Source organism: Leptonychotes weddellii, chromosome 2, assembly GCF_054177405.1.
Source record: "Leptonychotes weddellii isolate Sample4059 chromosome 2, ASM5417740v2, whole genome shotgun sequence".
NCBI classification, from domain to species: domain Eukaryota; kingdom Metazoa; phylum Chordata; class Mammalia; order Carnivora; family Phocidae; genus Leptonychotes; species Leptonychotes weddellii.
The window spans coordinates 77712146-77730675 of NC_138370.1; the positions used below are offsets into that span (position 1 = coordinate 77712146).

General features: G+C 34.1%; 1 pseudogene; it reads right to left on the minus strand.

Moving 5' to 3' along the window:
• Positions 1 to 3489: 3489 nt before the first annotated feature.
• LOC102731307 (exportin-4-like) lies at positions 3490 to 12146 on the minus strand (annotated as a pseudogene).
• Positions 12147 to 18530: the final 6384 nt, after the last annotated feature.

Here is an 18530-nt window from a genome sequence, read left to right on the forward strand (position 1 = left end):
ACATATATATTCTGAGTAACACTCATCTTTCTTTTTCTCTTTCTTCCTGTCTTTCTTTTTCTTTCTTTCTTTCTTTCTTTCTTTCTTTCTTTCTTTCTTTCTTTCTTTCTTTCTTCTTCTTTCTTTCTCTTTCTTCCTTCCTTTCTTCCTTTCTTCTTTCCTTCCTTCCTTCCTCTGTTCCTCCCTTTCTCCCTTTTCTTTCTCTCTCTCTCTTTTTCTCTCTCTCCCTCCCCCACTCTTTCCCTCTTTCTCTCTTGATCCACATGAAAATGGTCAATTGATTTCTGATAAGAAAACAAAAGAAATTCAACAGAAAAAGGATAGTCTTTTAAACAAATAATCCTGGAACAGCTGAACTTTCATATGCAAAAAAACAAAAATAAGAAAAAAAAACTCAACCCATATCTCGAACTTAGACCTCAAACTTTATACAAAATTAACTCAAATAAGATTGTAAACTTAAATGTAGAATATCAATTTATAAAACTTTTAGCAAAAAACACACTGGAAATCTTTGGAACACTGGGCTAGGCAAAGTGGTTTTAGTACAACAGCTAAAAGAATGCTATATATAAAATAAAAATTGAGAAATTGTTGTTAAAGTCTCTACTAAGAGAATTAAAGCATCAAAACACAGACTAGGAAGAAATACAGATCTTCCTTGACTATGATGGGCTACCTAATCTACTGAACATCACAGTTTTGGCCTACCCTATCTTAAATGACAAAATCATTTAACACAAAGCCTATTTTAAGACAAAGTGTTGAATATTTCATGTAATTTAATGAATACTGTACTGAAAGTGAAAACCAGAATGGTTGTATGGATACAGAATGACTTAAGTGTATCCTTGTTTACCCGTGTGATTACATGTCTGACCGGAAGCTCTGGTTCATTGATGCTGTCTAACATCACAAGAGAGTATCGTACCACAGAAAGATGGCCCTGGAAAAGATTGCAGTTCAAAACTGGAGGTACAGTTTCCATTTAATGCAAATCACTTTTGCACCATTGTTCAGTTGAAAAATTATAAGACGAACCACCATATTGGAAACTATCTGTGTTTGCAAATCACATATCTTATAAATTACTTGTATCTAGATTATATAGAGAACTCTCAAAACACAACAATAAAAAACTAATAAAAAAATTGGCAGAAGATCTGAAAAGAAGCTTCACCAGGGAAGATAAATAGATGGCAAATAAGCATATAAAAAGATGCTCAATATCATTATTCGTTAGGGAGGTAAATTACAACCATACAAAGATGCCACTACACAGCCATTAGAATAAGGAAGGGAAAACTGATAGTACCAAGTACTAAGTGCTGGAAAAGAATTCAGACTTGAAATCTCATATTTAATTAGTCAATATACAAAATGATACAACCATTACAAAGAATAATGTGTAGTTTCTTATAAAGTTAAACATAGAATTATGTATGCATTCCAGCCATATGTATAGAACAGTTTTATTCAAATTACTAATAGCTGGAAACTACCCAAATGCCCCCCACCTGGGAAATGGATAAACAAATGGGGATACATCCATAATGAAATGCTACTCAGCAACAGGAAGGAGCCAGCTATTGATAGACAAAATAAATTATCCATAGTCATAGATTGCTGGTGTTTTTCATAAAAGATAAAAGTGACTTTCAAATCTCATCTTCTAGGATACTGATTTGGAAGTGGAATTGTGTAACATCAATGAATATAAAGGGTCATGATACACTAGACACTAACTCTTTGGTGAGGTAATAATTTTTTTAATCCCTGATTTTAAAAAAATAGAAATAGATATTGAAATTTTTAGAATTATCCAGAACAGGGAATGCTGTCCCCTTAATAATGGACTACAGGTCCTTAGAGGAAGCTAACTCAACTAGCAAGTTCATACTAATTTGGGAACCTAAATAAATCTAAGCTTAAGGATATTTCTCAAGTAAATGATTAATTAGCATTCCACTTTAAATCAATCTCCTATTTATTTAGGTAGTGCAAATGGGTACCAAAATTTAATCCTGTCTATAAAATTAAACACTAGTGTAGCTAAACATGTAAACTAAGCACCTGCCCATGTTACACATCAGGAGTGGCTGATACCTATGGTTAGTATCTTCAATTGCCAACCAGAATATAATCAACACTGTAATAGTAATAATATCCACCCTTACAAGCCCTTAAATCTCTTCCCTCTTAGACACAGGCTTACTCTCTAGTCTCCTCAACAATAGAACAGGAGAAGGAAATATCCAGTGTCTACTAAGTACCAGGTTCTGTGTAAGAGGGACTGACATCATCTAATGTAATCTAGGTAACATCTTTATGCAATAAATTTATTCTCTATTTTTAAAATGTGGAAATCGAGGTTCAGAAAGTTTATCTTATCCAAATTCACATACCCAGTAAGTGTTGGAGCTTAAAATCCACATGATAATTGTGTTCATGTCTCTGAGACCATCCCCCTCCAACTTGAAGACTTTGATGAATATCTGCACAAAGTTTCAGCAGACCAATTTTATTAATTTCATGTAACCCAGCAGGGAAGGGCAGCAGAGTGGCGTGAAAGAAACTTCTGGCAACCTAGGTATAAATTTATAATGAGAAAATCAGCTTAGCACTTTTTAGGTAAATTGTATTGGTAAAATTTAGGGATAGCCTATCTAATCTATATAATACATAGACGTAACTATATATTTTGCAAAACAGAACACTTTCAAACACTGTCTAATTTCAAGCCAACTATTCTTTAATTCATTGGATGAATTTCAATGAAAAGTTTGAGTAATTATGAGTAATTAACATTAAAACTATCTTATTTTAGAGAGTATTCTATTTTTTAAATCTTGTTTCACCACATATTGCTGACGTCTGTCTCTTTTTCATGGTGAGAGACTGAACTGGCTGCCAAGACAAAGAAGAGAGATTACAGAAAGAAAAAAAAAAAAAAAAACCTCTTTATAGTCTTATAAACAGCATTTATAAGCCTGAATTTTAACATTACAATGGAGTAATTACCTATCGGGAATGGAAAGAAGTAATAAAATATGTCAAGTAATAACTCTAAGCTATTACATCTCCTTTTAAGAGTTTATATAGTCTAGTTTAGCTAGTTTAATTTTTTATGTAACTATTCACACTTGAAGGCTAAATCAGCCTCCACTTGCTGACTCAAGGCTATTTAAGAAGGCTTTTTAAAATGAGGCACAGTAAGACCCCTGTATCTGTAGGTCCACCATATAGTGGAGATATTTTCATTTACCATGCTTACATTTAGTTCTTTTCTTAAATAACACAAGTGACAGGGGGAATTCCAGCATGGATATGAATGATCCACTCCCCATAAAGGTCACAACTTGTACATTAAACAGCATCTGGTGAGAGTTATATACCAGGAAATGTAACAATTGTGCTAAATAGACTGCTTGAATATTTACATAAAAAGTGGTTATTCCAAGTTTTTGTTGATATGGGTCAAATAACGTTTCATACCATGTTTTCCATGATTTCTCTGCCATCTGTGCTGTGACGCCCAGACTCCAAATGTACAAGCCAAGGAATGCAATCCATGAGTATGTTTCTGTCCATTTGATCCAGTGTTCTGGGATGCAGGGTGGGGGTGTGTAAAATCTTTAAACAATTTATGTACTCTACTGGGAATTGTCAATAGATCATATTTGCTCCACGGGATTTCTTTGGACCATGTGTACGTTGCTAATAGGGGTGTACAGTGTTTTGCAGCAATTCTTCCGAGGATTCCCGCACAGCTGATCTGAAAGTTGGTTTTCATCCTCCTCCTGATGTTTACTTATTTCTTCTTCTTCACAAGAAGCCACACCATTTACAGTCAAATTTCCTGTGTCTTCTGGAGAAGCTAGGTGGCACTGTATATGGGAATTGCGAATTTGAGCTGCCTGTTGGATAAAAAAGCCTTTATGGAAATGTTGGTCATCTTGGATCCAAGTTAGCAGGACTCCAACAATTTGTCATATATCTCCTTGTATACCATGTCATCTTTATCAAAACTTCTTCCAATGCAGCATTTCACCCAAAGAATAAGTGAGGTGTATGAGGCAGTTAACAAAAGAGAAAAGTTCATTTGGAATGGCATTTAAAACATTTGGAGGGAATACAGTTATCAGGTTGCTGATTAATGCTAGAGAATCCCACAACTTCCAAATCTTTTATTTCAATTCCATTGATACTATTCAGTAATTCTTCAATAGTCAACTTGCACTCTTACATGGGGAATAAGGGTCCATGAAGAGATGCTAACTGTGCATGGCATTGCAGAGAACCTTGTGCCCTATCTGAAAAAAATCTTTGATTTTTCCATGTACTGTGAGGAAAAGCTTCATAACTCTATTGCCCAGAAGAGTCTCCTGCCTGGGCTCTGTTGGATTTGATTACACATTTGAGAGGATTCAAACATAGCTCTATAGTGTCTGCCCAAATTTGGAGGAAGAAAGTTCCAGCTAAAGGCCTGATTGCCAAGTACAAGGTAACTGCTGAAATATCCAAGACGTTTTAGTATTGAGCTTACTTCTCCTGATGAACTGCAGAACTTCAGTAGTTAAATGAAGATGTGACAAAGGTCTTTTTCCTGAAATACACTCCTGTAGTTCTCCTGGAATCCCATATGCAGTCCAATGTTGCTCATGTTACTTGAACTTGAGTATTCACTCAATAGTATAGTTAGAATAAAACAGGCCATAGTTTGCATAGTGGGATTGCCACTACTTATCAACTGGATGACTTCATAAAACATGCTTTTGCAGTTAATTGATTTATCTAACGATCCTCATTTTATAATTAATGCTGCTGCAAATAGAATTTGTTCTCGAATGTACTTTTGGAGGTTAGGCCTTTGTAAAGGCGTAAGTTAAAAGAAATGTTTGCAGTGACTTGATGCTACCTTTTTACAAAAGAATCCACTCTCAGACAACTGCTTCCAGGATGACTGTGGCAGCTTAAAAGAGAACATAGTCCATTTTGTTTTCTGTTCTGTTTTTGTTTTTTAATCTAGTCCATTTTGCTTTCTGTTTTTTATTTTGTTTAACCTTGCCTTAGCACCACAAAGAGGTTAGTTCCTCTCAAAATACACCTCAGGCAAGTGGCAGCTAATCACCTATTATAAATTTCTAAAACTTTCCTCCTTCTCTTCAACTGTTACTTCCAAAGCATGAAGTATGAAAATATGCTTGTAAACTGTAAATCTTGACTCTGATTTCCTAAACAGGAATATGCCGAACCTCACACGCTGACAGTGGCCGTCCCAGCTGCCATCCCTGCGGTCTGCGCAGTCCTGGTGGCTGGCCTGGCCTCCCGACTCTGGGGGACAGAGAAGGAGATATTAATCGAGCTAGCTGCCTTGCTGGGGTACACGAGCCAGGGAGCCAGGCGAGGCCACCGTGGTTGGCCCAGATGATGGCGGTATGTACTGTTTTATTTTTCATTTTTTGTTTTGTTTTGTTTTTTTAATTAACATATAATGTATTATTTGTTTCAGGGGTACAGGTCTGTGATTCATCAGTCCTACACAACACCCAGCGCTCACCACAACATATGCCCTTCCCAATGTCCAATTCATTTCTAAGGAACTTGAAGATTAGATAGATGAAATGGTTTGTTCTGGAGACATGTCGAAACTTAAATTCAGAGGCGCCTGGGCGGCTCAGTGGGTTAAGCATCTGCTTTTGGCTCAGGTCATGATCCCTGTGTCCTGGGATCTAGCCCCAGCTTGGACTCCCTGCTCAGCAGGGAGCCTGCTTCTCCCTCAGCCCCTCCCCCCCACTCATGCTCTCTCTTCCTGTCTCTCTCTCAAATAAATAAAAAATCTGTGAGAAAAAAAAAAAAAAACAAATTCAAACCTGAGATATGCTTGACACCAGCACCTGGATTCCTTGATTAATCTGTTTCTCAAATAACAATCTACCTCACCTAAAGAGATTTTAAGATTTTGAAACTTTCTTCAAACGCTTCTTTTCAAATTAGCCCTGTAAATTTCTGATTTCAGGTATAAGGATATTTTCAAGATTAGCAAAAACTCCACACATAATTGTTAGTTGGATGAATAAATCTCTTATAATCCCATTCTTTTACTGATGAGGCAATATGCAGCTTTTTTTCTTTTTTTAAGGTTTTTTTATTTGAGAGATAGAGAGAAAGGGTGTACACGTGGGGATGGGCAGAAGGAGAGGGAGAATCTCCAGCAGACTCCCACCGAGTGCAGAGCCAGCCTCAGGGCTCAGTCTCTTCACCCTGAGAGCAGGACCTGAGCCTAAATCAAGAATGGATTGCTCAACCAACCCAGCCACCCAGGTGCCTCTAGGCAATACGTAGCATAAAGAAATTAAAATTATATTCTACACTCACATAGTACCTTATGGGAACCAAATTTAGAACCTAAGCATCTTGCCTCAACTAGCTGTATTCTGGTTAATAACAACAGTAACAAAGATACTACAAATACAGATAAATATAATAAAGCATATTACTTAATTTAGCTAAAAAAATAATGATTGCATAAAGTAGTGGATGACACATCTCAACTTTGACTTGGAAAAGTTCTTCACAGATTATGATATTAGGAGAGACATAGAAAAATGTTACTATGGATCAGTGAGGTAACCTGACCTAAGACTACCTGTGCCGAGAGAAGACTACTACGGGAGTGGCAGGCACATGGGGCAACTGGCTACTCAGGCCCTACCTGACCACCCCAAGGGCTGAGAGGATCAGTATCTCAGCACACCTATAACCAGGCTGATAAAGTTTCAGCATGCCTTTTGTATGGGCACATCATTTATTAAAATATTAACATTCTTATACTCCAGTTGGTAGTCTGTTTCCCAAATCCCCTGAGTGCCCCTCCTACCAAATGGGTCTTTCCAGTTCCAGATCTCTACATTGCCCTATCATACAGAAACAAAAGGTAAATCCTAGGCAGTAGGATGCCTCCAGGACTCTGTTTCCTTGTTCATCCTCTGCCTGTGACCCCACATTGTATCCTGACACACTGGTAGTAGTAGTCCTACTAAAGATTTTTGGTTATTTATTTATTTATTTGGAATCCCTATTAGTCATTTTGATGTAATTAAATGTTGCATGAAGTTATTAGCTAACCATTTAATATCTCTTAATAGGACAGTAATACAGTTATAAAATATGCTGCATACGGGTTTTAAATCAATTATTACAGTAAAATTGCTACATGTGCAGTCAGTGGTGGGAAGTACATGTTGTTTCAAATCACAGGCTATAGAACTAGACAAATGTAGGTTTGAATATTGCTTCTATACTTAGCTAAGTCTATGGTGGATGGAAGCCCTCTAAGATCTCATTGCTTTATTTATGAAATGGAGATAATTTTTAATGCCCCTTTCTTCATCCCCAACACCCATGTTACCTAAAGAATCCTGCACCAGAAGATTACTATATGATACCTAACATTTTAAATCTGAATGGAATCTTATCATGCGTTTTGTTTTATTTTTTATTTAAACATTTTTTTTCAGCATTTAAAATTCCTCTCAATGAAAGTATAATATAAGTATCTCTCTGGGGAAAATTCAACTGATAGTATTCCTTATAGAACATTTCAGAAGAAACTTCATGTTCTTTGAAAGCTCATGTTCCTCAGAATATGAGTTTGATGTATTTAGTGGACAAAGTACATATTTCATTCTCCTTTAAATTAAATCTTTTGTGCTAAATAAAAAGGGGGAGAAAATTATGTATGTTCGATTAGATGTGGATAGACTTCCATTGTAGTTTTTTTTTGTGGATACTTTTCATGAATGGTTATTCTGAATAATGTTAGGGTAAAACTAGTTTTTCCAATAGGGAAAATAATAAAAAATAATAAAATAGATCAAATTTTAAATTTTTATATTATGTCACATATTTCTATAAACTCAAATAAAATATAATGTCAGTATGTTCTTGATCTTTTCAGTATATTTAGGAAAAAAAAGTTGTTGTTCATGAAATATCTCTTTTCAACATATACCGTAGAAAAGGACACAGTTTTTGTTTCTAAGATGTTTCTGTTGTAAATATTATATGGTCAGAAATATAAATATTTGACATTTTTAGGGTATGACCTGATAAAATTGTTTACACACTAGAAGAAATTATTTAAATTTTAAAAAGTATGTCTTTAATTAAAGAAAAATCCTAAGAAGGCCAAAAAACAGAAAAAGCAGAGATGGTTACATGAACTGTACAGATAAGATTAAATTTGTAGAGAAATCATTAAAGGAAAACAAAAATAATAAAAACTGTAAAGGGGGTTTTTTAAAGCATTTTTAAATAGACAAGACAAGTAAACTTTAATGCAGTTTTTTTTTTTTTTAAGATTTTATTTATTTATTTGACAGAGAGAGAAAGCGCAAGAGGGAACACAAGCAGGGGGAGTGGGAGAGGGAGAAGCAGGCTTCCTGCTGAGCAGTGAACCCAATGTGGGGCTCGATCCGGGGACCCTGAGATCATGACCTGAGCTGAAGGCAGACGCTTAACGACTGAGCCACCCAGGTGCCCCTTTAATGCAGTTTTAAATTCTACACTTGATTTGGGTTAAATGAAACCAAATACAGGTTGCTGTAATAGGGTAATTATAGGTTTCCTTAGGAGTTTATTGGAAAGAAACCAGTTGTAATGATGGGTAAGTGATTGATATCAAAACTGATTCTATGTCTAGGATGCCTAGAGGTCATTAGATTAAAGGAAGCATGTTTTGCAAAAAGAAATCTAGGCCAAAGTCAAGAGGTAAGTGAGAACATGGGGAATGGACGTTGAGCTGCCTAGAACTTAGATTTGGGAGTTACAGAATGGGAGATGGTGTTGAAAAGGGAAAATGAAGTCAGGTAAGTAATTGAACAGGAACACAAAAGTAAATGAAGTGTCTTAAAAACAAATTGATCAGTTTGATTTCAAGTAAGAAAAAAGAGATGCTATTACAATGTCAGAGGAACAACGTGATCAAATTTGCTTTGTGGCTGAGAGAGGAGAATGTATCAAGGGGAGTAAGACTGGAGGCTGAAGGACAAAATAGAAGGTAATTGTAGGAGTTTAGGTAGCTAGCTGTAATGTTAAACCAAGCTGAAGTGCCTGCTATGAGCAGTGGAGAAGAATAGAGATTGGGGGGAAACTTTAGAAAACAGAATGAAAAAAAAAAAAAAAGGAAAACAGAATGAACTGCACTTAGCTACCGCTTAGAAGAAGATGTCTAAAGGAAGGGGATGAAAAAAGATTCTTAAATATCTAAGGTCCTTTCCAAAGGAATGTTGTCTTTTCATTACTACCATTTGGGCCTTTTATTTTAAAAAGTGTTTAAAATGGCATCTTATTGTTCGCTTAATTTGCATTTTATTGTTCTGACATTAATAGAACATCAGAGAACATAGAGATAGAACATTTTCCAAAATGTCTATCGTTTTTACTATTTCATAACGTGAAATCCTTGCCTGTTTATCAGTGAATGTCCAGAGCAGGGAAAAGATGATATAATCATATTTTTAAAAATATCTATTTTATATTGAATTACCTGTGACTGTTTTCCCAATACTATTATTCTAAATTTATATTTTCTTTTTATCTAATTTTCCTTAGATAATCTAATTAATCTTTTATTTCAGATATTTTTGATCATATCTAACTGAAAAAAAAATCCCTCAAGGATCAATTTGTATTAACTATTTCATTCACAAAATTAGAAAATATATATTAAGCATCCATTATGTGCCTGTAACTGTGCTGGGCCTTTAGAAAGACTTTGTTTACTCCTAAGTAAGAGTTTATGCACAGAGTACCCCATCTTTTCTCTATCATGGCAATATTAATAATACTTTCATCTTGACATTTAGTGCATTTAATTAAAGTCATCAGTTTATTTTTTCTAACCACTACACTAGGCTCATGGAAAGCTAGTAGTAAAATAGCTTTTACTCAATAACTATAGTTACTGTATTAGAACAATAGTTCATATTTAAACTATATGTGCTTATTTCAGTCTTTTAAATAATTTCTGATGTTGATGACCAAACTTTCTGCTATAACATAATGATCACTATCAGTGACATCAAATTTTTATTTATCTCCCTGTGAAACAGAAAAGAACTTACAATGAGCTCTGTGTATCTGAGAATTCTTTTGCCTTTTTAAATGTTTGACAAACTAATTGCTGGCAAAAGTCTTGATTTAAATGTTAAAGTCAAATTGCTGTGGATCTTGTTCTAATTTAGTAGCACTTAGGCTCTTGGGTTTCTGAGATTAACAATAACCAAAGAAAGACTCAGATTCAGCTAACTTAAATAAACAAAAGAAAGAGGATTTATATAAAGGTTAGTGAAATAACTAAAGCTAAACATTCAAGTCTTAGGAAAGATGATAGCTCAGGACAACACTGGGAATGCCAGCAGGAACTCAGGCAGTCTCAACCAGGGTAAAGCCTTAAAATAATGTAATTTAATAAATTTTCAGCCTCTTTATTATAGATTAATATTCACAGAAGTGCATATTTTCTAAGTGTCAGGGGTAGGAGATATTTTCATTGAGCCAGTTTGCATCACATACTGCCTCTGCTGTTGTCATAGAGATTGGGATCTGTTCCTAGAAGAAGGACTAATAAGAAGGCAAAAACAATAGAAATTCTCTCACATACCCTACCTGTCCAAAGTCTTAGGCAAGTACTAACCCACTCCTTTTTCTATGTATATAATTCCTAAAATGTTCCTGTTTTACATGGTGTGTCTCACAATTAAAAATAATCTTATTCCATTTACAGTAGGAGAAAACCAACAGTAATTTTTAGCTAATGCTTCCAAAGATGACATTTGGTGTTCTCTGGGTTATGTCTATTTCTTGGGTTGCTCTGTCATTATAACATCTCAATGTTCTGTGATCTATGGGCCATGTCAACCAACACACTTTGTGTTTAATAGTGGACAAAATCAAGAGAAAGGAAATGTATGTAAAAGAGTAAGCAGCGCTGCAAATGACCATGCGAAGTAAACTTGTCACTGCTTTTTTTTTTTTTTTAATTTGTATTTATATAATCTTATCTTTGGCCAGAATATTCTCAGGTCATATTTCTTTATTTTTCTATCTTGTGAGTTGAACTAACTTATCTATTCCTTGTTATTGGAGCCTATGTGGATCCTATTACATTGTCTTATTTAATATTTATTACCAGGCCTGCTATTACATGGAAACGTTCCAGAGTATTACTTGAGTTCTACCCATATTTCTGTAGCACAATCTCTATTTCTCCTTGATTATCAGGTCAGCCATTCTAGTAAAATATGTAACCCTGTTCTAGGAGAATTGAGAAGATATGCTTGTAGAAGTATCATTTTGCTAGATTAAAATATATATATATATATATACTTTCTTCTGGTTTCAATACCCACAAGAGTAGCAACCCTCCTGATTTCTATTACTATGATTAGTTTTGTTGTGGTTTTGAATTTTCTATAAATATAATCAAATAGATTTTTTTTAATTTTATATTTTTTAATATATTATTTAAAATCCAATTAGTAACATACAGTGTTAGTTTCAAGTGTACAATGTAGTGATTCAACACTTCCATACATCACCTGGTGCTCATCACAGCAAGCGCACGCCTTTATTCTCCTCACCTAGCTTACACATACCCTCTCCCCCCTCCCCTCTGGTAACCATCAGTTTGTTCCCTATAGTTAAAAATTCTGTTTCTTGGTTTGTCTCCCTTTCTCTTTTTGCCCCCTTCGTTCATTTGTTTTGCTTCTTAAATTCCACATATGAGTGAAATCATACGGCATTTATCTTTCTCTGACTTATTTTACTTAGTATAATACTCTCTAGCTCCACCCATGTTGTTGCAAATGGCAAGACTGCATTCTTTTAAGGCTGAGTAATCCATTCATTATTCGATGGGCACTTGGACTGTTTCTTTAATTTGGCTGTTTTTGTTTTGCTTTGTTTTTCGTTTTTTGTTTTTTTGGTGTGTGTGTGCCTGGCTTTGTTAGCTCGATATTATATTTGTGAGATTTATCCATATTGTGCTTAGTGAGCAATTATTTAATCCTTTTTTCTTCAAGTTATCCAACCAAACCATTACCCAGTGCCCAGAAATCAACATAGAGTCTGATTCCAGGCATCACACCTTTTAAACCGACTAAACGTCACATTCAAAATTCTACTTCTTATGAGGATTTTCCTTTTCCACTTGTGGTTGAGGCCAGTCCTAAGAGAGGAAGTCAAAGTTGTCTATTTCTGAGTAATGACAACTTACAGAATGAAACATGTATGTATTGTTTTTTATATTTATAATTTTTAATTTTTACTCATACAGTTATTAATTATCCCTTATAGTTTGAGTTTGAGGAGAGGGGAGTTCCTCTGAGAGGAGATGGTATACTGAGACCGTGATAAACTTATTCATATAACTCACTGGCACCTTCAGAGGGGCCTAGGGACTTTCACATATACATTGGCACATGATGGTGGAATACTCCAACTCATGCCCAAATGTATGGTTAGGCAGATCAAAAAGCACTGAGAACATGATGCACTTGGGTGTCCCAAGTCAACATATTCAATTTTCCCTGAAGTGACAAGTATTATTTTTAGGGTTTTTTTTGTTTGTTTGTTTTGTTTTTTTAAAGTTAGAATATTTAGAATTGTTAAAGAGACAGTTTTAAAAATTCCAAATCTCAGGATTACCTACTATCATAGTCTTATCAGTGTGTCCTGCTTGATACTGATCTGCCATCAATACTTCTCTCAGCATTGGGTCTGTTAGGTCATAAAGAAAGAGTGGTAGAGCTATTGAGTCTAGTCTTGACCAGCTCAATTGCCTTCTTTTTCTCTGAACTCTAGTAAATGTTGAAAGATTTTCAAATAACAGAGTACATGGTAATAGTAGAACAACTTTTTTGGATGTGGGTTTAAGGAACAACGCAGCTTTCACTTTAGGGGAAAAATGCAAACATGCTGAGGTCTGCAGAATTCCCACAAGTTCCGTACATGCCCTGTATGATCTATCGCTCTTAGTGTGGATGGAACTTGTGAAGAGGAGATCTCACTACTATTATATGGCAAAAAGGTGGGCCTAACCTAATCAAGAGAGTCATTTAAAACTAGAAGAGGGTCAAAAGGGAAAAATAAAAAAATAAAATAAAATTATAAAATAAAAACAGAGTGCTTTCCCCAGCTGAATGCAGAGAAGGATGTCTCACAGATACTCATGCGCTGAAAGCAACTTACTCTGTTTTAATTTGTGTTCCATGGAAAATGTAATTGCTAGATCAATAAAAGCATACCAGTTGCTAAGGCATATATTTGCATGCTTTAATAAGTAGAATCTGGATAGCTGGCACAGTTGGATTTACTTAATAAGTTTACAGTAATTGATTATTAAAGATTTATTAGTATTTTGCAGTAATTAAATTAGTTGAAAGAATAGGGATATGCTATGAATCACAGGGTTGGCACCTTTCAAGTTTTTGAAGTTGGCAAAAATCTTTAATTCCCACAGGGATGGAAAATAACATTTTATTGTTTTTATTATTATGCACATGAGTATATCTTTCCTGTCATAAGTTGACTAGACACCAAAAGTTAAGTAGCCAATGTGGGAGTGCTACTATGTACTAAATATCCCATTCTACTTTTCCACTCAGGAATTGATAAAATGACCACATTGGATTCAGAAACTCATTGCAATTAATGTGTGACAAATTTTGTTAGATTTTAAGTTATCACTTTCCTCCTCATAGTAATCATTCTGTACAGTGAACTTCATTTAAAGTCCGGGTTCCCAGGAATTAGTACTAGTCTGAAGCTTAGATCCAATTGCCTTTAAAGTTTTCCTCTCTTAAGTACATGAGATATAGAGTCCCAATTTTTTGGAGAAGGGTAAAAGAAAGACTAAAGGATGGCAAAAAGTATACATGCATTTTTTTTCTTTTTTTTCCATTCACGTTTTCTTAAGGTATTCTTTTTTTTTTTAAATTCTCATTTTTTGTTTATTTGTCCTTTTCAAAGCTTTTTGGACTCTTTATATTTGGTACATTTTCAATTAATGAAATGTTAGAGTTTAAAAATATTGTGACAGTGACTATTATGATACTCAAATTAGACCTTTTTGATATTTGAGCACAAATCTGAAGGAGGTCCAGGAGTAAGCCATATGGATAACTGTGAATAGAAGTGTCTGCATAGAAGAAATAGCTTATGCAAAGTCCTGAAGCATGTTCCAAGGAACAGCAACAAGACCAAGGTGGCTTTAGTGGATTAAAAAGCAGAATAATAAGAGATGAAGTCAGAGATATAATAAAGGCCTAGGCTGTGTAGGGTCTTATAAACCTTTTTTACAGCCTTGTATTTTTTTGCTGAATAGTAGGAGAAGCCAAACAATGGTTTTGAAGATAGGTTTGGCATAATTAAACTTATATTTTAATTGGATCAAACAGACTATTGTGTGTAGAATAGATTGTGAAGAGAAAGAGGAGAAATAAGAGGTTTTTGCCTGTAATCCACTTTTGAGGTAGCTAAGACTTTTTAATTTTTTAGATTTAGCCACACAATCTAATTTAATTGATTACCAATGTAAGATAAATTTATTTAAAACTATACGTATATAGTTATACACACACACACACATATATATGTAAATGATTGTATAGGTTTATTGAACAATATCCTGGAGCAGCTCAAAGATTTAAAGAACAGATTATCTAAGACAAATATTGCAAAAGACAGAGATCAGGCAGTTTTGGAGAACCCTGCAGCCAGAGTCTCCAAAATTCCTCTCTGTGGTACACTGTGAATTCAGAACTTTACAATCCAGAATGTCCACTCATGACTGAAATTGTTGAAAGTGAAAAGCAGTGGCTCAGCTTGGGTCAGGAATACTCTCAAACCTATCACTGAGGATGGAAATGTGAGTGACCATTGTTGGCCCAGCCTTAATTACATGGCACTATGGCTTAGGTAAATAGAGTCTGCTTCCTAGGGAAGAGATAGAAATCATGGCAGGCAAAATAATGTAATATATCATAATATCATATCATATATATTATTATAATATAATTATTAATCATACAGTGAGAAATTTAAGAACAAAGATACTCCTATTTTTGTTTTTTAAGATACTTCTATTTTTGAATTGATGCTTATAAAGTTATATGTAATTACAATTTATATATGAATCTTTTAACATTAATTTACTTTCCTAAAGTAAGTAAATGTGAATATTGACAAAAATTCTTTCACAATTAATTCATGCTTTGTTAATCTACAGTGTTTGCTCTGTTTTAGTTTTGGGAAAACCATATCTTTTGTTTGATATTTATCATTTGCTTTCCTTATATTTTAATATTCTTTTTTTTATCATTCTCTCACTTTAAATTTTTTCTATAGTGTCGCTATTTCTTAAGTTTCTCAAGTTTTATATTTTTACATACTGAAACAATATTACAAAGGCTCACATCTCTTTTTTACTGCCTCTGACAACACTGCCTAAATTATTGGCTGACATTTCTCATCACAGCTATATTCTGTGGTGGTGAAATAAAGAGCAAATATTTGTTCGGTTATTTTTACATCCTATAGTGCATGCATTTATGGAGGAACAACAATAATAATATCAAACTTTAACACATGATCCTCAAGACATATTTTTATTTATTCATACTTGAATAAAAAGACACTTTTCTGGTACTAGAGAACAATCATGACATCTAGATTGTCCCAGCTCAATTATAATCAGTATTGATGCCAAGATAATTCTAGTAGGTATTCATAAATCAGTAGCTTGCTTTCTAGAAAACCTGCCTCTAAAACCAACAGAATAGATTTTGGTCATTGACAGTTTCCTTAGCTAATGCTGTCAGCATTGGCTTATTATTAAATTATCCCAGATTCTCTTTATGGTCAGTTTTTATTTCTTTGGTCTCAGGATTGATAGAAATTTATTTTTCCTAGTCATAGAAATTTTCTGGGAAGTATAAAGATAAGTTTAGAGAATGGGTCTCAAAATTTTGCCCATAAATTATCTTCAGTTCTCTTAAGGGAATTTTCCTTTTATACCATGAAAAGAAATTGAGAATTGTAAAATCTGTTCAATCTGTTGGTTGAATAGTATAGTAGACTTGTATGTAGTAGACTTACATGGCAAAACCACTGGGCTAACTTTCAGGAACAATTATCATTCCTTCTCCCCAAGTACAAATACAAAAACAGAAAAATATACCAAAGTACATGTGTTTTAGGCATGAAGAAAGCAAGCAAGTCAGGACTTGAAGAACTAGGGTCCCAAAGAGTAAGGAAACAGACTGAGGTGAGCCCAGCATCCTATGGCAATTTCCCCTCAAGGTATTTGTCAATTAAATGTGGCTTGGCACTAAGTGGATAAAAAGTTGAACAGAAAGTAGTACACAAGGATTGAGGAACTTAGCTGAGCTTTCAACAGCCTCTTAGGACAGAGACAAACTTAGTGTTCACGACTACATTCAAGAGCTGGCTGCACTTGATTTTTTTTTTTTTTTTAAGATTTTATTTATTTATTTGACAGAGAGACAGATAGCGAGAGCAGGACCACAAGCAGGTGGAGTGAGAGAGGGAGAAGCAGGCTTCCCACCGAGCAGGGAGCCCAATGCAGGGCTCGATCCCAGGACCCTGGGATCATGACCTGAGCCGAAGGCAGGCACTTAACAACTGAGCCACCCAGGCACTCTGCACTTGATTTTTGACAGAAAGGAAGTACACTGAAGTGGTTCCAAATTTCTGTACTACCTTTTCCTCAAGACATTATCCAATTCATAAGCATCCAAGAAAGAAGCAATCAGGAAACAACAACTAAGATGGTAAATGGGCCTGGTTTAGATAAAAATTAGAGGTTAAACCAAGGAAGAAAAGTCTTATTAAAAATCCCAAGTAGAATCCTAGAGGAACAGACTAGGAGCAATCACAAAGAAGAAATAGACCAACTTTTAAAACAATTTTACTTCAGATTGAAAAGGAGATATATCCTTACTCTAATTGCTTACTATAAGTAAAAATAAATACTCTCTGGAAGATGACAATTCAGTTAAGCTTCAAATATGCAATCTTATATACACAGTGCTCAGTATACAATAAACAATTTTCAGGAATGGTAGGAGATGGAGCCAAATTTTATATTACAAAATATAAAATAAAAATTAGACTTGCAGGTAACCCAATATTGGAGTTATCAAAACACTTATTTTAAAATGTACTTAGTATATAAAGAAAATGGGATCAAGGTATAATGTTCATGACTGAGCTTAAAAAAAAAAAATCAAGTGATAATTCTAAAACTGGAAAAAAAAATACCTATAATTGAAAGCTAAAGAAAAGGCTTAACAGCAGATTAGAAACAGCAAGAAAAGAGGATTATATTATCAGTATATATGATGATAGACAATTTTTAAATGGAGACATGGATGTAAAATACAGAAAAGAAGAAGTTGAATATAACAACCATAGTATTAACATTTGTTTGGAAACCCAGAAGGATAGAAGCAAGTATATGGGCAGTGACAATATGAGAGAAGAAACTAGCCCAAATTTTGTGAAAGTGATGAAAGATATTAAGCCACAGATTGAAAAGATTGATAAACCCCAAGTGGAATGAATAAACAGAAAACATGTCTAAACACATCATAGAAAAATAAAAAAAAAACAATGGAAGAAAGAAAACAAAATAAATATCTTTAAAGAAATGAGTTAAGCTTCTAATGAACTTGCATTGTGTGGGAATAATAGCTATACTGCTTTATATTAGGCTGCTCTAATTGAAAGATTATTGTTATAATTTCTAGGATTCTAAGGGAAGAATAAAATAACCCGACTAAAAGAGAAGAGACTATAGATTGGTAAAATACTTCAATAACACAAAAGATAGTAAAAGAAGAGAAAAAAGGGGACATAAATGACTGGTGCAAATAGCAAAATAATAGTAAGGTAGTAAATTCAAATTCAGACTTAAATGTATCCTTATTTACATTAAATGTAAAACAAGTGCTCAGTTGCAATATAGTAGGAATAAATAACTGTCAAAATGCATTTCACTGAAATCCAACTATATGTTGCTTAGAAAGTAATATAAAAATATGAATACAAAAAGACTAAAAAGGATAGAAAAAATATTCCATGCAAATATGAACCAAAAAGAAGGTGGTTAAGCTATCAGAGCAGTTTAATATCAAAGCAGCACAACATAAGGCAAAAGCATTAATAAAGATAAACAAAAACATTTTCTAATGGTAAAGGGATCAACCAAGGAAGAAGATATAATAAATCTAAATTTTTAGGCATCCAAAATATACCCTTAAGATTTATGAAGGAAAATCTGACAAAATTAAAGGAGAAATAAGTCAAAAATCATAATAGAAGTTTTAAATCAGCATTCTTTAAATCTTACAGAACAAACAGACATAAGTAGGTAAGGATATAGATTAGAGATTGACAAATTACAAACTATGGGTCAAATATGGCCAGCAGCTATTTTTGTATGA